The sequence below is a fragment of the Falco biarmicus genome, chromosome 11 (assembly GCF_023638135.1).
Source record: "Falco biarmicus isolate bFalBia1 chromosome 11, bFalBia1.pri, whole genome shotgun sequence".
NCBI classification, from domain to species: domain Eukaryota; kingdom Metazoa; phylum Chordata; class Aves; order Falconiformes; family Falconidae; genus Falco; species Falco biarmicus.
The window spans coordinates 2,146,265-2,171,054 of record NC_079298.1 but is presented as its reverse complement, the minus strand read 5'-3'; the positions used below and the strand labels follow the sequence as shown (position 1 = coordinate 2,171,054).

Genomic DNA, 24,790 nt, shown 5'->3' with positions numbered 1-24,790 from the left:
GCTGGGATAAATGGCTTTGCACAGCCTTGAGAAGGAAAGACGAAGGCTGGTATCACTTGGTCTTACTTTTCGTGTTGAGTGCACACCTGATCAAACTTTGACACTGGTCTTGCTTTGAGCACTGTGTTTGCTCACATGATCTCCAGAGGTCTCTTCCAAAGTTATTCTAGGATTTTATCTTCTCCAGCAGCCCAATTCCATTTCACGTGTTCCCCAAATTTCTCATATTATTTCTTATACATCTGTGCATATATATAGGCAGATGGTAGACAGACAGGCATTAGAGGAACTCAACCTTTAAGAAAGTTCCCAATGAGGAATTCATTATGACATTTCGCTGAACACTTAAAGCAAAAAAAAATAAAAGAGCAGAAAGACAGGAACCTCAGAGTATTTAAAAAAGAAATCTGAATGAAAGTGGGGGCGACCTAATTAGAATAAAACGCTGCTTATATTCAAAGATCATCAGTTTGAAATTTCAGACTGGCTTTCAAAAGTTCATAACGAAATGGAAGAGATGACTGATGCCTTTGGCTGACATGGGAAATCTTACCAGCTTTTGATCTCTGCGCACACGCAATCCAGTTATTCAGAATTGTACTTTCTTGTGTAGTTTGAAATAAAGCTTTCGTAACGCTTCCCATCCCTTTGTTGCAAGTCAGGACTGAAACATTCAATTGGTGAAGTTCAGCATAAAATCCGTATCAAGCAGGATTCAACGTACGCCGTATCACGCGATAGAACAGTTGGCAAGGACATTGCCAAGAGATGCTACACACGACTGGGTACTTGTTTTGGTGGTGACAAGTAGATCTGGAAATCCCAGAGGGAAGCTGTACAGGGATTTACAAGTTCCTGCCTATGTATTTCCACAGTGAAAAGAAGCAGCCTGCTTGAACAGCATCCTGGAAGCCTGCTTCAACAGCCTTGCCAGGCTTTGGTAGAAGCCTCTTGGACCTTCGCATTTCCCAGGAGAAAGAGCAAAGAGCCTTCTCTTGACCCCTGTTTTCCTGGGGAAGAAACCGAAGCAACTCAGGTGCACTAAGGCAGATGGCACGTCTTTGCTGCATTCTGGACCTCAGCTCCTACACCAAAACCTCTGGGACCAAGCAACACGGAGCTAACTACCAGCCAGCTGAAGTGGTTTCCTTGCAGGTGCAGTTTCCAAAACGCATATACCCTCTCCAGTTCAGCAAACTGGAAAACCAGTGACTGTCTTCTCAGACCAAGAGGAACAGTACAGGCTGTCCACGACACAGCACACATCAGGCGCTTGACCAGGAGACTGCCGAAATGCCACGTGCTTGTGGCCTCCCAGGGAATGGGTATATTTGGCCAATAGGGCCACACAACCATTTCAGAAGGTACTGAAGATCAAGGGGGTTGCTGGTAGCTACCACAGCATGCTAGAGCACTTTCCAGGAGATCTGAGAGAGACAAAGCTCTAGAAAAGGCTCCCAACCCACGCACCAGGCATTTGCTGCACCTTTTGCCTGTGCGCCCATCGGCATTCTGCTTTGGGGCTAAAGTGCAGGTTTGAAGCCGCTGCCAGCTCATCTCCACTTAAGAGCTCATTCTAATGAAGAATAGTGGATCCCAGGGACCAGATCAAACCTACTGGAAAACCAGGTTCTGGACCCCACAGGGTTTTTGTCAGGGTCTCAATACCAGTTGCTTTGATCTATCATCTCTGATTGCACTTGCTACTATAGACAAACTGCTGGTAAAGCTGATGATAAATTCTTAAATGTCTCTTCCACCAGCTCAGAGCTTGCCCATTTCTTAACACTGCCTTTGGTCCTCAGGAACTGAGCTCCTAGAGCTGTCGTCTGCCACGCAGGATCTTACACAGCCCGAGGGCAGTCCAGCTGCCTTCCTACATTTGCTCGTTCAATCTAACAGAATCAGTCTTGCACGACTGTGCACTGAAGACACCGTTGCACTATAAAACTCCACTCTGCAGCTTGCAGAGTTTTAGCAGAGGCTGCGCCATGCTTCAAACACTATAATCAACAGCAAACCCCACGTGCCCTGCCCATTTCCAGCCACGGCAGCAGTACAGCAGCTCACACGCTCTGGCTCCTTTTTGTCGCTGTTTACCAACTGCATTATCACACAACAGTGTTTTGCACAAAAAGAGATGAGCTCCCTACCTCTGAGGGCTGATGCAGTAGCGGGCCGCCCCGTTACCGATGTTGCGAACCAGCAGTGTTTTCTGGGTGCTGTACTTGACTGGACAGGCTGAGAAGTTCACCTGGTCGGGGAAGTCCAGGATAGCTCGGGCACCTATAGCTCGGAGAGGCACAGCAAACTTCTCCCCTTTCTGTGATGCAGATGAGCTCGTGGAAATAATCCTGCGGGGAAAGAAACAATCTCGGCACAATGCTTTTAGTACTTTCCCCACGGCAGAAGGAAAACTGCTGTTTTCTATGGCTGTAGCAGTATCATTCAGTAACGCAACAGTACTTTTTACCTTCATGAGCTTTCATTCCAGTAGCATGACTTGCACAGGGTCGTTAACTTGCAAAGGAGAAACAACCCCATTGATTCACCTGCTTTTGCAGCAAGCTGGCAGCACCACAATTATCTGATGCTTTGATTCTGAGACACCAGAACAGTCTCTTCATGCAAGGGATCACAGCACTAACGCAACCTGCTTCGATCGCCACTGCAGACTATTGGAAGCACCACTGAGAACCCAGCTGTGCCACAGCACTAACTCCAGTGCCAGCAACGCGGCGACCTCGTTGAAGCTTGGCAGGGGATGCTCAGGTACACTTTCAAAAGGACTTCACCACATGCATAGTCAATGGTCAGTCTTCGGTGAAATACTTCACAAGCTGGACACGGTAATTGCGGCAGCGTCAGGGCAGTGCAGGGTACGGCTGTATTTCCTGCCCCTTCTCACAGCGTTATAGGGCCAAGGCTGGGGACACGCACCCTTCAAAAGCCACCTGATCCATCTCCCCACACCAGAGCTGGCTCAGCTCCAGACCCAAACTGTTTTTGCGAGAGGTTTCACAAGTACCTAGAAGTGCTAACAGTTCCACCCCTGCCCTCAGCAGCCTATGCCACCTCTGCGCTAGAATTAAAGGGTGTTAGTTCTTCCTGTGTCTGAACTCCGTTTCCCTTTACATCTCACCCAGCCTCAGGGGGCACAGGAGACAGCTCTGGCTGATGCCGTAATCACACCCCTCTGTAAGGTCTGTTCTAGAGGAGTAAGTGACGGCGTGCCTGGTTAGCACACCCACCCCAGGCAGGCGGCATCGGGAGCTGCACACGGGGGACACTCAGACACCCCACCAGAGCAAAGCCGGCTGTGCAGTCCCAGCCACTGCCTTCTGCAGAACAGAGCCAGGCAATCCCCCCCGCGCCCCGGCTGTCTGGCGTTTAGCAGCAGGAAGGCAAATCAAATTACCAAAATCATGTTACTGTAGAGATGAGCAGAGCAGTCTCCAGATGTATGGCGTGGCATCGCTGCGCTGGAACTATCACCTTGCCCCCACTGAAATCAGTGGTAAATCTGCTGCCATAGGGCCAGGAGCCATTACCCCCAGCAGCGCTCTTATGGATGAGCTGATAAAAACTCTGCTTCTCGTCACTCACTGGCTGCCCTGATTTTTTCCTCAGTGCTTTTAATTAATTTGATATTTTTATCACTGTTGAAGCAGCAAGCGCTTTAGGATTTTAATGATTTAGGAATTGCATACAGCAGCAAACTCCCTTCAGCAGAACCGATCCAGACTCCCCCACAGCTGGGATTTCCTGCTCCCGTCCCCATCCCCTCCTGGAAGGGCCCTAAGGCAGCCAGCCCAGGCACAGACACGTACCTATTGCTCTAACGCAAGCGCTGACAGCCAGCGCCTCACCCACCACCCAGCACCTCGCCTACCACCTGCTCAGCTGGGGTTTAAGCTTGTCAATACAGATGCTGCCCCATCCAAGACAAAAAGAATAATCTCCTTTTCTAGACATCTCAAATATTCACCCTAGAAACTGCAGAAGGGCTTTTGCTTTTCCTATTTGGAAGGTAAAATACTAGGAAGGGAACTGCAGCAAGCAACCTGCATGATTTAATACCGCATTTCAGGAAAGCGTTTCATCTTCAGCAAGTCGTTCTGAGTTAGCAATTTTGTACTCAATCTTGCAGCCTAAGCCCTCTAAAATAAAAGCTATGGGCAGCCCATATGAATTTAAAGCACCTATTATCTGGCTACTTCACGTCCTGCACTGTTTCGATCCTCAGAAACTCATTAGCAAATGAAGAATGTTATTTGCTTTTGTTGTTGTTGTTCTTTTGGCCACACTACTGTAACAAAGGCATTGCAAAGCCAATTGAAAGCTACCTGCCTTATTAAGTCTTGGCATGCCATATTTACTTAGCTCCCTCTTCCAGGTGCCAGGTAGGCAGAGGAGGATGCAAGTTCAGATCAGCAGGAGGATAAAGAAAAAAGGAACTTCAACAACTGGAGCTACTTGGAGCAAGTAAAAGGAAGTAATTGTCAAGGTGTTGTCATTGCTAAGGAGCAAATGGATCAACAGCAATGCAATTAAGAGCCCAAGAAATAAATCCCCCCCCAAAAGCAAGCACAGGCAGCCTTCCCAGCTCCGTTGCTGGTGAGGGGCGCTGGGACCACCTGCACAGCAATGCACAAGGGATTTCTCCAGGGACCTGAGGGCAAGGCTAAAGCAACAAGGATTTGGTTTCACAGAGACAACCACGACCTTGAGAGAGAAAGATGCCTCTCGCCATTCATGCAGATGCACATTATGCTCCAAGCCCCCTCTCCAGGGACACCGTGGGACATGGCATCCCGTGCAAGGCTTGACTCAGCACTTCAGAGCGGGCTGACCCTTCAGTCACGCTCTACCACCCCACCAACGTGGGACCTTGCACCAGGCTGAATGCAGCGCCAGCCCAAACAGGGGGAAACCCAAGGCAAGAGGGGTGCTAGGCAGAAGCTGGCTGTTTGTGCCACTGTGAACCCATGGTCCCTTAAGCTTTTGAAAGCTGAATTGCCCTCCCTTGGGGGCAACAGGTTGCAAAGTCTCTACTTCAGCACTGCCTCGTGTTACCAGGGCACTAACCCTGCTACGCACTTGCTTGCAGCCTAGGGGCACAGTTGAGACCCGTTCAAAATGTTGTTCTGCTTCGCAACTGCAAACCCTTAGCAGACTGTTTAAGACCAGGTTTCTAAATAAACGTGCCTGGATGACAGAGGGGTTGCATCCCATCTATGCTTTAAAGTTTGCTGTGCTTAGACACAGCTTCAGGCTATAGGTTTTCATGAAAACACGACTTCATCCTGCATACAACTCCCCTCTCAGTTTCACGGAAGATACAGACAGTTGTACGATGGCTCCCCTTCTCGTGCTCCCCTGTGACAAGCAGTAAATTACAAGCTCTGGCCTTCCAGGTATCACCACTGGCGTCTGAACTGGCACCCACTGAGACTGAAGCAGCTGCTCGTCTTGGGTGTTGTTTCAGGCTCTTTGTAAACTCAGGCTAACAGTAATTACTGTCGCAGCAATATCAAGCCTAACTGCCCAGAACCCCAAACTCAGATGTCAGTTTCCCTGCATAACCTATCCCAAATGCTTCACTGAATTCCTTGCAGCAGCCAACTTGCAAAGAAAAGATCCTTGTAGCATGAGGTAACACAGCAAGCCAAGCAGGGAAAGCTCCTGCTGAAACCCTGATATAAAAAAAGGCTGGAAAATAAGGGCCGTGACAACAGAGGAGAGACCAGAGGATGAAGATCCGTTCGCAGCAGAGGGGGTGCCCCTGCGCCTGCCCCCCTCAGCCGCCGGTTCGCAGGAGTCTTTGAAATGAGTCACTTGGCTTCAGGTTCCTGTGGCGCCGCGCCATTTGCCTTGGTCTTCTGCCCCTTTCCTCCTCACAAGAGTCATCTTAAAAGTATTCTTGGAATAGCTTCTGTGCACAACAAAACATCTAGCAGGGCTGGGCTGAATTTTAAAGGACTTCATTTCAGTCATGCAATAACTCACCGTCCTGTCATATTTCAGAGTAATCAATGTGCATTAATTCAGTCTCCACTGAGCATCAGCAATGAATTTCACAAACCTCACAGACTGAACTTGCACTGCCTGAAAACAGTGCACTGCTACAGTGAAAAGAGCAAGAGGACAACACAGAATAAGCTCTGCTATGGTTTTATGTGCTTCTTGCTTCCTTCTTCCTTTACAATAAACTACTAATAAGCCTGAAGGACGCACAAATGGAAGTATTTCTGTCTGTTGTTTATCTGCCGGTCAGTGCCACAATGGTTTCCAGTTCAGCAGAGGCCGTCAGACCATAACGCAAGAACACACGGGAACAGGGGCTGGCACGAGAACACCCACGCTGTACAATGGAGCCATAAAACAGAAACGTGCAAATCAGAAGCAGCAAGAGTAACAAACTGGAAATGTTGCCCAGCAGAAAAATTAGCAGTTCATTTATAACACGAGTGCCAATAAACCAAGAGGCGCGTCAGCTATTCCTTTTCTGACAGTCTGACCACGTGGCACATTCCCAAATGACTGCGAGACAGTAGGAAACTGCTCATTTTCCAAGAAAGGGCTACGTGGCATTTCAGCCACTAACAACTCACATGGCCCTATTACTTAGGGCTGAGGCACAATTTTACTCCTTTCAATCAGGAGTGACTTCACTGAAGTCAGACTTACTCCAGGGAAGAACAGATTCAAAGCAAGAGAATGACACAAACCGGCTCCTCATCAGGAAGACCCAGACCCCACTTCACTGGGTTACCCACAGTCCCTGTGGATCATGCGGTATCAGAGATGTAGGAGTTATTCAAAGGCAGCACTCCTGAGCCTTCCACAACTAACACACAGATACTCTGCAGGCAAGCAACTGCAAGCCCAACACAGGTGGCTTTACAGAACCATCTCCCAAAGCCTGCCTCTTGGCTAAGGGCTTTTCAAGGTGCTCTGCACATCCTGACCATGCTACTGATGCATTTCTAGCTGAGCGACAGCACTCCGGCACTTTCCTGACTCACACTCCATCAAGCACGAGACAAAAAGTTCGATTTATACAACATTCTGGTTCTGCTGTAGAGTCCCCATGTGCTCCTCACCAAGCAGCCCACATCCCTCTCCCAATGCCCTGCAAGGAGCACAAAACCCAGGTCGGCAGAAACCGCCAGGGTGTCGCTCAAGCTGTGCAGAGGACCTCGCTGGCACAGCTCCCTAATGCCACACACTCACCAGTTCAAGGGCAAGACAAGGGACAAAGTACTGGACATGAGTGTTCCTGGGAGTTACCTCACCCTACTTCTATTTGGGGTGATGTTCATGTGTTGCTCTGCTGCTTCTCTGTAGTTGAAGAGCAGCTCTTTGCCCTTCATGGGAACCGATTTACTTCCATCCCAAAAATGAATGCTCATGAATACTAGTCAATCACATTTTAAAGGAAGCAGTGTCCCCTGCAAAGCCTACCTCGGTGAGGTTAAGCTCTTATGTCACTTGGGCAGTATGGAGAACTGCCCTAAGCCAACATCATTTTAACCTTCCATATGAATGACGTAAAACAATTTCTCAGTCCCTCCGCAAAGCAACAGATCATTTCACAAGCATGGGGAGCCAGGCACCACAGGGCATTTCCTCTCTAGTTTGCTACAGCCATGCTGTTTGAGGATAGGACAGGGTGTTCAACTACATCTAAGCAGCAAACAGAAGATGAGAGAACAGCTGTGCCCAAAGAGAGCCTGCACCTCTGGCCTGGCACAGAAACACCAGCTGGCTCAGAGCGACCCCCTCACCTTGCATCACCCACAAAGTCACGCAAAGAACTGTGCCAAGAGGCAGCAGAGTGCTGGTGTAAAGAGTCAGCCTGTCTGTCTGTGTTCCCCTGCAGGGCTTCCTCCCTTCCATGCCAGGTACTAAACCCTTTTGCGTTAACAAGCCTCCAGGTAACACCGCCGCCCCTTCACATCACGGCACAGTGCCAGACTTGCCAGGGCCACAGCACCGATGTTCCAACCTCCGAGCAAAAGCATGGCACACGGGGCAGGGAATAGGTGCCAGCTGACACAGCAACCACAGCCCCATGCACGCAGGCACAGCCACACCAGCGTGACTGCCCAAAGGCTCCAGGCTAACACTCTGCCTGCAGATGCTACCTGCCCCTTCACTCCTGTGTGCGCTCCAGATGCCTCAGTCCTCTGCAGCACACCAGCCTCCTGCTGGTTAAAGACATCTGGAGCTCAGCGTGTCTGGGCCAGGCTGCCTCCCTGCCACGAGCACAGCGCATCTTCTCCCCTAGAATCACAGCTGGAGCACAGGTGGGCAAGTATCCTCAGGGGCAGCACAGCGGCAAGGCTGGAACACAGAGGGTATGAAAAAGCATCACCTTCGCTCCAGCCCAGGGTGAGGCAGGGAACTGGTTGCCAGACGGGAAAGGGGAAAGCTCTCTGGATCTAGCCATTCCCCTAGCGTTTTCCATCATAATTAAGCCCCTAACATCGAGTAGAGAGGTGCGATGGCTAAACACCTTACCAGCACCCCTCCCTGCCATTTCCCTACTGTCCCACGTGCGCCTTCCCCTGAAAACGCCCAGGAAAGCACAGGGAGGGAACGCACAGCTCGTCAGTCCCTGCTGCGGTGGCATCGCATGGTGCTGCCAGCCAGGATGTGACCAGCTGCAGGCTGCCTGACCACAGCCTAGAGCAAACCTCGCAGCACGGCATGGGCTATGACCGGTGTGCAAGAAAAGTGCCGGCTTCAGACAGAACGTTCCGCCGTCTCACTACTGCGGCCAACACGCCATGCATTCAAGAAGCAACTCCAGTTTTCAAAGGTGGTGGTCCTCACTCTGATCAGGCTCAGCTTTGGGTCCTCCAAACAACAGGTTTGTATTTATGCAAACAGGCTTTTGTATTTATAATTATCAGAGCAAACCCGTAATTATGCAGCAATAGTCAGATACTAGAAACCAACACCATGAGAGGCCACCCCACCACACAGTGCACTCTTATCCCTGAAGCCAACAGACATGGCATTAAACGTTCCAGCACCAAAGGATAATCACAGTCTGAAGCATAGAAGAGCCTCCAGCCTATGACAGCATCATCTTCACCACAGGAAAAGTTTCCCCCAGCTGCAGATCCAGTGCAATGCCACCGAAACCAGGACAGTGCCTCAAAACCCACAGCAGATGCCCTGTTCTGAACCCAGCCCCGCAGGTTCACCTCCCACTGAAGGCACACACCTCTCGGGACCTCCAGTCTCACCTTGTTCTCATCAGGGGAGAAAACGATGCGGAAAGTCGCAAGCATGCCAGGCAGTACCTTGCGGCACACAGCATGGTGGCTGATCAGCTTGAAATAAGGTGAGCTCTCCAAGATGACCTTCACCAGCCCAGGAACCTGCAGAAAAGAGAGGAAAGTATGATCTTGCAGCTTGTGGAAACAGGAGGAGAAGAGGCCTGGTGATACCACCTTCACAAAGCACTTTTAGCTCTGGAGGTACATGCACGTAACACATAAGAGTGAACATTAATCCCTTCTGCCTGGGCAAAACAGCTCGAGGCCAGAGGCAGCAGGGCGATGAAGGAAGGGCCAAGCAGGGAAGACACCAGCAGCATGGCGGTATAATATCTGAATCAAGTCACCCGTGTATTCAATAAGCCCAGAGAATCTGCTGGCTTCTGCCCGTACACATCCAGGCAGACATGCCCCTAGAAGGGGCATGTATTATCTGAACGCCAAACAGTACGTGTTAATCCTGGCGGAAGGAAGAAATTCACTTTAACGTGCTGGGTTTGAGCGGGGCAGTCAAGCTGCGGTGCTACAGTCATGTAGGCAGACCAGCAAGAGGGGACCACAGATACTGTGGCCTTACTGGGAATAAAAGCAGCAAATGAAGAGCAAAAGGAGGAACCACAGGAAGACAAAGAGACAACCCCAGAAACAGAGAGATGGCTGGGAAAATCCAAAGGGAGCTGGAAAGAAGCAAGGGAGAAGCACAATATGCTACAAGGAAAGGCTGATGCAGAGGATGAGAGCCAGCAACCTGGCCAAGTGATGGAAAGCCAGGCGACCCCCCAGGCTGTGCCTATCAACTAGGGGCTTCAAAGGCATTTTCTGCCCCGAGATACATGACTGGCACTGCCTGGTGGTGGTTTCATTATTAAAAGCCAACCTCTGCTCTCCGGAGGCTCCTGCTGCCTGTGACTGTAGCCAGGCAGCTGCCAGCGCGGGCAAGCCAGATCCCTGGGGACCCCTGCCCACCCCCAGCAGTCCCTGCAGGCACCCTGCTGCACGGTTCTGCCCTCTGGGGCACCACCAGCACACAGACAGCACACAGGCATTTTCCTAGCACATAGAGAGCAACCCCTGAGCGCCAAATCTCAAAGTCTGAAGCAGGTGATTTGGACTGGTGGGCAGCTTCACGGATCAACAACAACCCCACATGAGGCTTGGAAAAAATGGAGGCTCACTCTGCGCCACCCACCCGAGCCTGGTAACCCGTGGCCAAGGCAGTCCTGAACTCTCCAAACGCCCTTGGAACCCAGCAATGTCCTGGGGCAGCGAGTTCCAGGAGCCAACTTCACAGTGCAGACAAGCATTTTGGTCACCATGTCCCTTAGAAGGGGAGCACGTGTGGCTCAGACCTTCAGCAAAAGCCACCCAGAACATCTGAGGGTGCTGAGGAACAGCCTGAAAATAGAAAAGCAATTTTTACAACACAGGTAAGAGCAGGAAGTATATAGTACAGCACTTCTGTAGTTGCATGATTACAGAGCCTCTATGCGGAACATATTTTGCTGTCAGCTGGATTTTTATGGGGCAGACAACTTCAGGCTACCATGCAGTGTAACTCAGTATGATTCAGAGGAATGTGGGAAACTGGCACGAAAAACTTGAGACGGAGCACAACGTTGCTTTTCTCCAGGACATCGCCAAAAGCCAACCAATTTAGAATATAACACCCTCGCAGGATTATCCTCTCTGTCTTTCTGTATTTAAAACATACCAAAGATTTTCCTGGAGCTTATCTTACTTTTACACCCATGCTCTCCAGTGGTTGAGCTCTAACTAGCTTCAAAACGACATTGTTTTGGGAAAAAAACCACAGTTCACACATTGCCTCCCCCTTCACAGGGCACGTAAATCCCAAGGTGCAGCTTTACACAGTACAAGTTTATTATCATTTACTGGGAATGGCAGAAATGTTAATGCAGATGATCTTTTCCACTTGAGGAAGCATGAATAGAGCAAATTAACTGTTTGCCTGTTGGCTGGTACTTGGCAAAGATAAACATTTTGAAGTGCTGCATGGATAATGGAGCAGGTGAAGCCAAAGACTCAGTGGGAATGAAGCAGAGAGTAGGAAGAGAGAAACTGAGGACTGAGGCACATTTTAATCAGGGACGAGGATACCTACAGCAAAGACTGCCCAAAACTCAGCGCAGATCACACCAGTGGCATCCCCCGGGTGCAGGCACACATGCTGCATCTTATCAATGTTCCCAAGTTAAATGCCAGACCAGGAATGGTGCAGTACTCTCCCGGAATAACTGAGGGAGCACACCCGCATCCTTCCTTGCCAAAGGGTCTTCCATTTTCACCCATATCCCTGTCACAACCTGTTATCTCAGGAGATACTTGGACTTGCTGTTCTTCCACCTGCAATATGCCTCGACAGCTTTTTTTTGTTGTCCACCTGTTTGCCCTCCCCAACAGGGAAATTTGGAAAGGAGGCGACTTCACCGTCTCTTGTGCACACTTCCATCTTCCCATCCCACCCTGCCCTCACGCATACCCCTTCCTCTTCATTACAGAAGAGTATCCTTAATTACACCCCTCTTTCTGACCTGTCTCTACTGCCCGTGCACTTACTGCTATGTATCAAGAGAAACCCCTGCGTGTATGAAAGTGCGCAGGGAGAGAACACCGAGCTCAGCTCCTTTCCTCCCTCCTGCCTTTTCCCACCAGCTTGCCCTTGGCACATGCCTCATTCCAGCAAACGTTTCCCCAGCTGAAGTTCAAAAGGTCCCAATTTCCCTCCTGACAGTGGAACAAAACTGCTGACATTTTTCAACTCTTCCATTCTCAGCTTTCTTGGGAAGTCTCAAAATGATCGTTTTTTTCAAGTAAAGGTGGAGACCTTTGAGGGCACTTTACTCCAAACAGGCCGTGGCTCTCCAAAGGGGAAGCAGAGCATCACGTTGTCTCAGGAAAACCTGAGCAGAACCCAATTAAGCTTAGCAGGAGCCTGAAGGGGCACCTAAAGGCCTCCCGCTGCTGCTGCTAAATCAGCCTGCTTCCACTGCTGTTTCAAAACACCTTTCCTGAAGCGCTGTTACCACTAATTATAACTTACTCCAGCATAAAGTGGAGAAGACCCCACCCCGAGCTCTGACAGCCCGTTCAGCTCTCTGTGCAGCTCACCCAGAGGCAGAGGTGCCCTGTGGAAACTGAGATTAACCACGGAGCCACCAGGACGCGGTGCACACTCGAGGGAAAGCACGAGGGCAGGGAAGAACTGTACAGCCCCCAACATTCCCACCCGTGCAGGGCTTCCACGGGGAAAGGTGCTGACCAGAAAAGCTCCTTTCAGCTAGGTACCACCAACACACAGCCAAAACCAGGGGGAGAAACCTCAGCACGGCAAGATTTCCACCGTCTTGCAAAATAAAGGCGGTGAGACGTTTTATTCTGGATGCGCTGTGCTGCAGCAGGCGACTGGCTGTGCTGTGCACCGCACGGATGACACTGCTCTCCAGTTCCAGCACAGGGTTAAACTTCCACATCCCAGCACTTACCTTGTCCACGTTCCTCAGAATCAGTGGCACTTCATAGACCTCATCGGGGACGTAGCTCTGAAATACCACCTCTGATGGGAAAGGCCGGAACAAGCTCTGTTCCAGGGCAACTGCCGAGAACTGGAGATGCAAAAGAGAGCAGAGAGTTTCAGCCGCGGGGAGAAAGACTCATCGGTGAGAGAATACAACACTGGCCTCCAGCGAAGGACAGTCCCTTGGTGAGTACGCCTGCCCAGCTCACGCTAGGGGAACAGAAGCTCACCCACCTGTGTTCTGAGCAGATCAAAAGTTTCTGGGCCACACTAGAGCAGGCTCAAGCGAGCAGCTCTTTTGGCAGGTGTTTCTCCAGGTCTCCTTCTCCAACAGGCAAGGCAGCACTTACCTCCGGCAGAGCCCTGGGCTAACACGGTCACACAGCTCCAGAGCACTCACTGCAAGAGCTGTAAGCACTCGTGGAGCAAGGGAAAGCCAAGAATTTACAGGAGACCCCATGGGAAACAATTTGGGGATCATCTTTACATTGAGACACAGAGACCGAGCCCAACACATCCTCAAATCTCTTTTTTGACACACAGCCCAGAAACCAGGAAGAAGAGAAGACAGGCCAGAAAGGAACACCGCCGTTAAGAAAGCGACAGATGAGGTGGTAAGTTCCAGGTACTTTCCCAGCATCACTGGGCAATCTGAGTAAAGCTGGACTTGGCATCTCCTTTTCCCACGAGCTTTAAATGGATGCTTCATTATATTCTATTATTGCCATTTTCTTTAATACCACTACAGCAGCAGGTCTGAAAACATACAGAAACAGCAAATGCTTACAGCGCCGAGGCGTTACTTTGAGAAAACTCCTCCCTGCTCTGCCTCCCCCCTTCCAGCTGAACTCTTCACACTCACAAGACACAGGCACGTCTCCTGCTTCTCCACAGGAGTCAGGGCCGTGCTGAAGCCAGCGGCCACAGCACACGGCCAGTTCTGTGTGCGCTCGTCCGAGGCGTTCCCAACCTCACGCGCTGTCTAGGGCAATCCTTAACCAATTTGCTACAGGTCTCTCGCTGGCAGTTTTCCACTCAACAGCCTACCTCAGTCATCTACCCCTTTGGAACGTGTGTTATACTAAGCAGATCTGTAAGAAAAGCAGCTTTAAACACACGTGTAAATAAACATTGATCCAGATAAAGCACACCCACTCCCCTCTGCCCAGGGCCATTCCCCTGTGTACCTGGCAGCCTGAAAAATCTAACACCCTGTACGGGTCCCACTCGTTGTTCCAACCCAAAGCATTCATGCAATTGCTTTAGCTACACCTTGAGTAGTTACCGTAGGCCCTCAGCCCTCAAAGGCCAACGCTGCCACCACTGAGGGCATCCTATGACCCCAAGTGTTCGACAGAGACTACACCAAACCAAGGGCTGGCTATTTCAGCAGGAAGGTGGGAAATTGCAAGCTTGCATCCTTGTGGCCCGCCCCAGCCTTCCCCCAGTATCATGCTTTAGCCGCAGTAGCTCATCTCCAGCAAAAGCCACCAACTTCAACAGAGGTTGTTTATATGGGCTTAGCGCAGGTCAGGACTTCAACATCTCACTGGGGAAAAATGTTTTACCTTTCCCCCAGCAGAAGGAACTCCACACCAGCAGCAGTCTGAAACAACAACAGGACTTAGTCACCAAGGCATTTAGATAAGCTGGAGGCAAGCCTGTCACAAGCACGCGCTCTCTTCAAACGTCACATCAAACAGCAAGGAAAAGGGCAAGAAAAGGCTACCTTACCATGGGAGGCTTCGCTCATGTCTAGAATCTGGATAATCTGGGGTCGCCGCATCTCCCGAGTGCTGGCCAGCCTCTGCTTGGTGGTAAGAGACATCTCCTTCAGGAGGGCAGAGGGAGTCAGCTGAAATGCAAAACACCAGCAAGAGCTACAGAACTGCCTTTATTCAGAAAGGCTTTTCTTCTTCAAGAGCCACCGATGAATAATTTGTGATCATAGCCGCTAGGATAGTCCTGGAAGTCCCATAACTACCTGTTGAAATATTTACCATTAGTAAATTAATGATAGAGAGCGCAATACACATGCTCCAAACAAGTAGCTTTGTCCCGTTAGCTTCTCCTTCGTGATTTGATGTGACATGTTGGGGGTTTTGCTCTTCGGGCATTTGTTTCCTTTCCAGTTTGGCCGGAGTGAGCCAGTGACCTTTGAAAAAGGTTGGGAGGAGTTACCAGAAATCCCTTAACTCCACCCTTGCACAACGCTCACAACCACCACACATGTGGAGATGTCACTGCTGGGTGAGTCAGGAAAGCAGAAAAGCAGTGTTGTGCCAAGACTGAGGTGGAGAGGAATGGCTCCAAGTTTTAGTTATCTCTTTTGAATTAGCACTTGTTTTCTCTGTTTGGGCCTCCGAGACCCCTCCACAGAAGTATGCAAAGGTATCTCCTCGACAGAGCTTCAGCACCAGGTCATCTTCAGCCAAGTGAGCTCTGGTCAGCAAAGGGCTGTCTGAGGATGGGGAGGAGGAATTGCCCTGACTCCGCTGCTGTCTGCAGCGCTGGATCTGTGCTCCACACGGGATACGGGACAGAACAACTGTTTTGGAACCCGTTCCATCTGGGACCAGCCATACCTCTCGAAACCTTCAGGCAGAGTTTGAGCAGCCCACCACGTGCCCAGCTGCCTGGAGGGCAGGTATGGTCAGAGCAGCGCTGGCAAGCATCCCGAGGTGACAAAACGTTACTGCCCACACAAAGGGGGCGGAGAGAAGCACACGCTCACGCTTCAGCTATTCCGGTGCAATGCCCGGTACGTTCATTTAAATGGCTCCAGTGGCACATCCAGACACAACTCTGGACTTCCCCTGAAGCAGCACACAGTCCATCCCCTACCGCACCATGGTCACCACCTCCGACAGAAGCATGGCAGCAGAGAGACGGGGAGGTGGTGTCCAGCTTCACAGTGCTGCCAGACAACAGGAGGGGCAGGTAGAGGAAGGACGCGGGGGCAGTTTCCAGCCTTACACAGCTCCTACCTGGCCGCAGCAGGTACTTACAGTTGCAGGCTTCTCTGTCCCTCTGGCTAGCTTCGGCTTACGAGGCACTACCACTTGGCTCGGGAATCTACCAGCCATCCTGGAGGACCCCGTGAACCAGCGGGGCTTTCCAGTGGCCATGCCTCAGTTGACCTGCAAGGAACAGCAACGGGACTTGGAAAACCCAGCATCCCCTTCCATGGCAGACCCAAAGGAGACAGCTGTGTCTCCGGGCTGTGGCTCCTTCATAACTGGAGAGCAGCCGGCATCCCCACCCTGTTTCATAACTAGACCGTATTTCAGTGGCAGAGTTAAGACTGATAGAAGTAAAAGCCCAGAACAAACACTCCAAAACAGCCTTTTGCTGTGGGCGCAGTCCCACAAGCCACAAACACACATCAAAGACTGCGGCCACTTCTCATCTTCTCCCCCTCTTCCATGTATTTTGGAACTATTTGCTGGAATTATTATCCAAATCTCTATTAATACCCAAACTGTCCTTTATTACTCTTTAAAAGTTTTTTGGTGGGAACAATGTCACTTCACTGCTTCATTTTGCAAAAACAGCTGACCCGATGTGACTTTGTGCCTGACCCTACTAAGTGCTCAGACTATTATGAACAACCTTAAACCCAGGGATCGCTGCTGCCCCAAGCATCAAAATCAGACTGCTCTCCTACTTTGCAAACCAAACGCCCATCCTTTGTGCAAGGAGGTTGGTGATGTTTTTAACTAAGGGACCATAGAGTTCAACACTCTGATTAACAACTATGGTTTCTCAAAGCTAATTTGGTTAGGTTACAAAACTTATCCAGCAAATATGACTCCTTCCAGGCATGAAATTACCATGCCCAAGAGCCTTTCTCCATGGAGAATGAGGGCCTTATTTTTTTCACTTACTAACACCCAAACTCTAGGCTCCCTACAGGCATGAAAAGCTGTAGCAGCAGAAATAAAAGCATGAAACCATTAAAGTCGCATGAGCAATTAGCTCAAATAGAAATACAACAGATGTGACAGCTTGGCCACTTCAGGCTATCCTAATGGCAGTTCCTCTCAAGCATCCTTATCCTGCAGGCAGCATGGCTTGACAGGTCCATGGGCCATCCTTCTTCTATCACCAGCCTGCTGACAACCTCCCCATCTGTCTCTCAAAAAGTGGGTGTGCAAGAAAGGGAAAGAAAACACCCCCAGAAAGTGGGTCTCAAGCACCGACAAAAGTCAAAGGTGAGTATGTACAGCATTTACTAAGCACTACTTTGGACGAGAAACCGTTTCCCCTCCCTTTCTGGCTAACTGGACCAAGGAACAGATGGATGTCCCCACCTCTTTTTTTTTCTGGGACTTGAAAGACCAGTGGCCTCAAACCCAGCTCTACCCTAAAATTATTTTACATCCTGACAATAAGTAAAAAATCACAGATCCTACCCCCTCCTGCTTCCTCCTGTTCCACATCATTTTTCTTCATGTGGACTTGCTGTACACAGCTAGACACCATTCTATGCAAAGACCACCATTCCCTTCCCCTCAAGTTTGACCCACATCCTGCAAACGAGGCAATACTTTCAGCTCATTACTCCCGAAACAGCTACAGCATTGCGCATGTTCACGGTACCAGGCCCTTCATAGTTTCAGGGAACAACAGGGTTGCCATTTCCTTTTGTCCTTGCCCGGAACATGAGAGAACAGCACGGTCCTACGGACACAAGGGCATGCTGCAGCTGGAGCTCGGATTGAAAGCCAGAAATAACTATTCGTTAAGAGAGAAATCTAATGGGGATGATACAACACTAATCTGGGTATCAGTGCTTTATTACTGGGTCTTGAGAGTAACTGGATTATTTGTTTCAATTTTCTAACTGTAATTTCACTTCACTTGAAACTAATCCTGCTCATCATGCCCACACCAGTTATTTCCAGAGGGCTTCCAGTCTGCATGCCCCCATACCAGTCCAGCAGCTTCCCCTACCCTCTAGCCCCAGAGTTGGGCACTTCCAGAGCCCCACTTCCCTGGAGCCTGCAGGGACCAGCCTCCTGCATTAGGAGGAAAGCAGCAGAACTAAGAAAGCAGCCACATTCTCCTGCGGGGGCAGGACAAAACAGCAACCGCAACACAGCCCACCTCCAGCCACCACCCCTGGCTGCTGCACGGGGAGCTCCATCTTCCCCACCTCAGAGAGCCCTTCACCCCCCCCAGAAATTAAGGACAGACTGCAACTGCCCCTCTGCTCCAGGCTCAGGGCACAGACGGCTCGGGCACCTCGACTGTGGGTTCAGAGCATGAACGCCCCAACCCTGGGCAGGGGAACCAGCTGCGCCAGGACACAACAGCTACCATCACCTCAGAAAAGCAATGAGGAAATATACCCAGGGCTGGGGTACAATTCCTGACGTGTCTCAGGAAACCCACATGTGCCAGAGCAGGGTGCCAAGCTCCAGCCCCCTCCCCCACGCTCCCTTTACTCCAGTACCTACTACTATGTACTGCTCTGCTTTTGTGCTGTGCCTCACATGGCTGCCAGGGCAGGGTGAGAAGCAGCAAGAGAATTCCTGCCTGGCACCTTCTCCAGGGGAGCAGCGCTGCACTTTGCCAAGGTGAGGTTTTTTGGCTCTGCATGATTTCAAATGTGAGGGGTCTGTTTTCTCACCACAGAAAGCAGGGAGCAGAACTTTTGTGCTGTACCTCACATGGCTGCCAGGGCACGGTGAGAAACAGCAAAACAATTCCTTCCTAGCATCTTCTCCAGGGGAGCAGCGCTGCGCTTTCCCAAGGTGATTTTTTTGTTCTGTGAATGATTCCAAGTATGAGAGGTCAAATTTCTCAGAACAGAATGCATGGAGCAGAACTTTTGTGCTGTTCCTCTCATGGCTGCCAGGGCACGGTGGGAAACAGCAAGAGAATTCCTACCTGGGATCTTCTCACCATGTCCTTGCAGCCACGTCAGGCACAGCAGAAAAGTTCGGCACCCTTCTCTCTGTGGTGAGAAACTGGACGCCTTTACATTGGCAATCATGCAGAGCCCCAAAGAGTCACCTTGGCAAAGTGCTGCACTGTCCCCCTGGAGAAGGTGCCAGGCAGGAATTCTCTTGCTGCTTCTCACCCTGCCCTGGCAGCCATGTGAGGCACAGCACTAAAGTTCTGCTCCCTGCTTTGCGTGGTGATAAAATTGACCCCAAAATTTTGCACTCATGCAGAACCAGAGCTGACCTTGACATAAGTGCAGCACTGTTCCCCCCTGGAGAAGGTGCCGGGAAGGAATTCTTTTGCTGCTTCTCACCCTGCCCTGGCAGCCATGTGAGGCACAGCACAAAAGTTCTGCTCCCTGCTTCCTGTGGTGAGCAAAACTGACCCTTCAAAGCTGCAACCGTTAAGAGCCCAAAAAAGGCACCTTGGGAAAGTGCAGCACTCCTCCCATAAAGAAGGTACCAGGACAAAATTTTCTTGCTGTTCTCACCCTGCCCTGGCAGCCATGCGAGGCACAGCACAAAAGTTCTGCTCCCTGCTTTCTGTGGTGAGAAAATGGAACCAAAGTTTTTGCACTCCTGTAGAGCCAAAAGAAAAAAATATATCTTGGGAAAGTGCAGCACAGCTCCCCTGGAGAAGGTGCCAGGCAGGAATTCTCTTGCTGCTTCTCACCCTGCCCTGGCAGCCATGTGAGGCACAGCACAAAAGTTCTGCTCCCTGCTTCCTGTGGTGAGAAAACTGACCTCTTTTCATTGGCAATCATGCACAGAAAAAAAATAATCACCTTAAAGCGCAGCGCTGCTTACCTGGAGAAGATGCCAGGCAGGAATTCTCTTGCTGCTTCTCACCCTGCCCTGGCAGCCATGTGAGGCACAGCACAAAAGTTCTGATCTCTGCTTTCTGTGGTGATAAAATTGATCCTTCAGAGTTGCAATGGTTAAAAGCCAAAAAAATCACCTTGGGAAAGTACAGCACTCCTCCCATAAAGAAGGTACCAGGAAAAAATGCTCTTGCTGTTCTCTACCCTGCACTTGCAGCCATGTGAGGAACAGCACAAAAGTTCTTCTCCCTGCTTTCTGTGATGAGAAAATGGACCCAAAGTTTTTGCACTCATGCAGAGCCAAAAGAAAAAATATATCTTGGGAAAGTGCAGCACAGCTCCCCTGGAGAAGGTGCCAGGCAGGAATTCTCTTGCTGCTTCTCACCCTGCCCGGGCAGCCATGTGAGGCACAGCACAAAAGTTCTGCTCCCCGCTTTCAGTGGTAAGAAATTTGACCCAAGCATTTTGCACTCATGCAGAACCAGAGCTCACCTCAGCAAAGTTCAGCGCTGCTCCCCTGGAGAAGGTGTCAGGCAGGAATTCTCTTGCTGCTTCTCACCCTGCCCGGGCAGCCATGTGAGGCACAAAAGAAAAGTGCTGCTCCCTGCTTTCTGTGGTGAGAACATTGACCCTTCAGAGTTGCAGTCGTTAAGAGCCAATAAAAATCATCTTGGGAAAGTGCAGCCCTGCCCCCCTGGAGAACATGCCAGAAAGGAATTCTCTTGCTGCTTCTCACCCTGCCCGGGCAGCCATGTGAGTCAGCACTAAAGTTCTGCTCCCTGCTTTCTGTGGTGAGAAAATTGACCAAAACCTTCTGCACTCATGCAGAACCAGGGCTCACCTCAGCAAAGTGCAGCACTGCTCCCCTGGAGAAGGTGCCAGGCAGGAATTCTCTTGCTGCTTCTCACCCTGCCCTGGCAGCCATGTGAGGCACAGCACAAAAGTGCTGCTCCCTGCTTTCTAAAGTTAGCAAAATTGACCGTTCACAGTTGTACTCGTGTTGAGACAAGACTTTCTTACTCAAAAGCAAAACCCAAGAAACCACGTACCCCTGGGAACCCCCTTGTCCTTCCGTGTGGCTGGTGACTTCCCATGGCTCTTCCACAAGGCAGGACAGATAACCACGAATTTGGAAGCCCTCTTTAGTTCAAGTACACTTAGTCCTCTGACAGTCACTACTTAGGGGCCAGCGGTGCTCTCACCCCTCCACAGATCTGCCTGTTAGTCCTCTAGCAGTCATTCTCCATGGAGGGACCACAAGTCCTCCACACCTACCCACCAGCTCACCAGAAATGAGTCAGACCACGCCAGAAGTGACACTGCCTGACCTGCAGGAGATCTATTAGACCACTAACGATGGTTTCAAGACAGAAAAAACACCACCATCCACCAGCACAGCAGAAAAACCACCAGAAGAAACATCATACACAAACCAAAGGCACCCATCCAAACCCCACAAAGGCAAAATAGCTGAAAAAAGGCACTCTCCACAAAAAAAAACCACCACACAGATCACAAAATAAGATAAAAATGCCATAACCCCAGGAACACAGGGCCAACAAACACAGATTCTGTCCATAACAGTAACACACTTTGACACTAACTCGCTTGACCTCTGGCATACCATAACCTTGTTGCCACCAAACCCCAGCACACTGTAGCCCTAAGGCAACACAAAATGGAACACAAAGTCCCTGGAGATCTCCGCCAGGGCCTTCAGGTGGTCCCTGACCTCAGGCATCACAACCTTAAAGTGAGATCAAGATGGAGGCACCAGGACAACACCGCCATGCGTCTTCACACCCTGGAAAAGGGCCTGAGATAAACGCTCCTGGGCAGAGAGGCTGAGGCACTCGGAGGCTTTGAGCCAGCCCTCCACCACCACAGGGCTTCAGCTCATCATTTCTGTGTCAGAGCCACCAGGCAGGGGGCCCCATCCTCCCTGAGAGACCGCTCAGGGCACCTGTACCCAGCTCCAGGGGGCTGGACACACAGCCTCGGATCCATGGGGGGAGGGGTGCTTTAATCCTGGGAGCAGGATTTCTGACAGTGCCCCTGAGGAGGAAAGCCTCCTCAGGCCTGGAAGCCTGAGAGACATCCCTGCGCTGCTCCACACGTCACCAAAAGCAGGGGCTGAGGAAGGCTGCTTTGGGGCCCGTCGAGGGAACCAGCTCCCCTGGGCTGCTCTGCGGCCACCGGCTGCCGTTGCTGTCGCGCGGGTCTCAGTGCTGCTCTGCAGTCGGCCGTCACCTCCCCGCGGGACACTCCCCAGCGCAGCACACGTCTGCACTGGCTCTCCCTGGGGACAAAGATCACAAGCGAGGGATGGGCTTGGCTTTGCCCCCAGTCCCAGGCTGCCACCAGAGAGACCTGCCACCCCCGCCCCAGCTGTGCGATGTGGGCACCACGTACAGCTGCAGCTGTGGGTCAGGGCAGCTGTGGGCAGGGGGCAAGCCCCGTGGCGGTGCCCCCGGCGCTGGCAGCAGGCAGAGCTGGGGGAGCGAGGGGCAGCCCAGGGCAGCCGGCAGCCGGCGGCGGGGCCCGGCAGGGTGCAGCACCCTCAGCAATGCCCGGCTCCTTGCGCCTCGGCCCCAGGGCTGCAGCGCAGGGCTGGCCCCAGCCGGGGCTGGGCTGGCAACAGCCAGGCAGGGCCCCTGGCACCCCGGCACGCACCTGCTCCCTGCGTGGGGCGGCCTGGTCCTTTGCAATCGACCCCGTGGCATCCAGAGAAGAGCCCTGCCCTGGGCCTGAGCCATCGCTGCAGGGATGAGGCCTTCCTCGGCGTCCGTCCCTCAAATCCCTCCCTCCGGCCCCCACGGTCCGTCCCTAAAACACTTCCCCTCGCCCCCGGTCCCTGCTGGCCCTGAAGGCTGGCCACAGCACTTGGTTTCAAGCCTGAGCTGGTCATGTCGTGGCTGTTCTGGAATGTGGTACAGTGAAAGGAGAGACTGAAATGGCAAATTTTCCCCCTCGGGGCGGTCAAATGCTGGCAGAGGTTGCCCAAGGAGGTTGTGCAGTCTCTGTCCTTGGGGATCTTCAAAGGCCAAGGGCACACAGTTCTCAGCAACCTGCTCGAGGCGAGCGTGCTGGAGCAGAGGGCTTGGCCCAGAGGACCTCCACGGGTCCCTTCCAACCCCCCCTCCTGTGTGGCTCTGTGCTTTGCTTTTCCTCCTAAAGCCCCTCAGCTCAGCCCCGATGCCCGCTGGAAAGGGTGCTGGGGCAAGGGACCATCCCAATCTCCTCCCCGAGGGTCCACCCCAGCACAAGCGCTCCCCACTCCACAAGACCCTATGGCAGACACAGTCAGGAGAGGGAAAAGATTCTTTTATTGTCAACAGCAGCTGCAGGGGCCCAGGAGTCACAGCTGTTCAGCCGGTGAAAATCAGTCGGCACCTGCAACGACAGAGTCAGAAAGCTCTGATAAGCCCCCAGAGGCAGGAAGAGGCAGGATTTGGTTCCCCCCTCTTTGGGGGACGCTGTTTCCGAGGAATTCCTCATGGCCCAGAAGGGACAGCTCTTGCTGGCCTCCACTCGAGGCCGGCTCCGGTGCCTTCTCCCCAGGGGTGATGTCCCTAGGGAGCTGTGCGTGCGCAGGGATGCTGACAGTGCCCCTGTGCCGCGCAGCAGGGCTCGACGGGGAGCCCCCGGGGAGCTGCCGTGGGGCTCATCCCAAACCCTGCTCAGCACCAGCCCTCGCCGGCCCTTGCCAGCCAGCTGGGCTGACTTAGGGCCGTGTTCAGGGCTGGGAAAGATGGGCAGCAGCGCGTGGTACGCACCTGGCCTTCCTGACGTGCTGCAGCTTCCTGCATTTTCTCAGGTTTGGGTCCACAAAATCACTTCCTCTCTTCTCCTTTTTATTTGTGCTTGGCTGTCCCTCTCCTCTGCCCAGGCTTCTTTTCTCTTCCTTTTCCTTGACTTTTCCTTCTCCTGCTGGGAGCCTGCAAACCTTTCCATCCCACAGCGTGATGAGATGGGGAAAGCCCCAAGCCCCTGCAGCGAGCTCTCAGGTCAGGCAAGGGGAGCTCTTCCTACCTGGTTTCCTGGGGCAGGCTGGTCAGTTGTGGCAGGCGTGCCAGGGACTCTGCCGTGCCCTCGGGGGTGCCTGGAGGCAAATCTGGAGGTGCCTAAACCAGAAACTTGGGAGGTAACGGGTGGCAAGTGACAGCCTGGGGTAGTGAGGGCCTGACTGCCAAATTGCTGTATGAGCTCTACAGAGGAGATGCTGGTTTGCATCGTGCACATTTTGCACAGTCCAGCCAACGCAGCCTAGACTTGATGAAGCTGCGACGGAGTAGGATTTGAGCAAAAGCCCTCTCAAGGTGGCAGCTACTCCTTTCTGTCCTTTTGTGGGTATTTTGTAGGTATGTTTTGTTTGATGAAGCAGATCACACTTAATGAAGTGCATTCCAGAAACAGCCTTTCCAGTTTTCCTTAGCACGCACCACTCTGGGGGAAGAGGAGGAACCCCAAAGGCACAAGAGAGCGGCTGCCAGGAGGAGGCCCAGCGGCTGCTTGGCCTCCTGGGAAATTACTGTCCCACCTGAGACATGTTGCCCCAGCGTCTGTGGAGCTGCCGTACCTCTGCCGCTTTGGGCCCTGCCCCTGTGTCTCCCCCATCTCCGCTGTCGATGCCCAGCAGAGAGGCGGCTGCATCCAGAAAGGCTTTTGCTGGACGCTGGGTCTCTGCTGTGCCTGCAGGGCCACTTTGCTCTTCGCACCGCAGCTCTGGAAAGCAAAAGCACGTGCAGCAGCGCGACTTCTTGGAAGTCAAGAACACCTAAGCAAAGCCCAGCCGAGCCCTACACCACTTGTCTCGTCAGCGTTGAGGTTTCTGGCATCCCAAGCCCCAGTGTCTGTGACAAGCCTCAGTCCCGCCTCCTACCTGTGCCCCGGTCCATGGGTGCTGGCACCTCCTCGGCTGATGGAGGGGAGAGGCCGGCCACCTCCTCCCCAAAGATGTCCCTGCAGTTTTCAATGAGGAACTCCACCAGCACGTTCACCTGCAGACATCAAAGCCTTGGTCTCAAGCCAGGTGCCTGCAGACGTGTCAAGCAGCCTTTCCCACTGCTGACCCTTCGCCTGCGCAGGCGGCTGCGGCTGGGGGTTGCTCTTCCAGGCACCCAGCCCACCAGCACTGGCCCAAGGGAGGAGGCAGCCAGGGACCTCGCAACAGCCAAGCTCCGATGGGCC

The 24,790-nt window shown here is 52.0% G+C and overlaps 1 pseudogene; it reads right to left on the bottom strand.

The window, feature by feature from the left end:
- LOC130157035 (hydrocephalus-inducing protein homolog) overlaps window positions 1-15,966 on the bottom strand; it is a 67,239-nt pseudogene extending 51,273 nt beyond the window's left edge.
- Window positions 15,967-24,790: the final 8,824 nt, after the last annotated feature.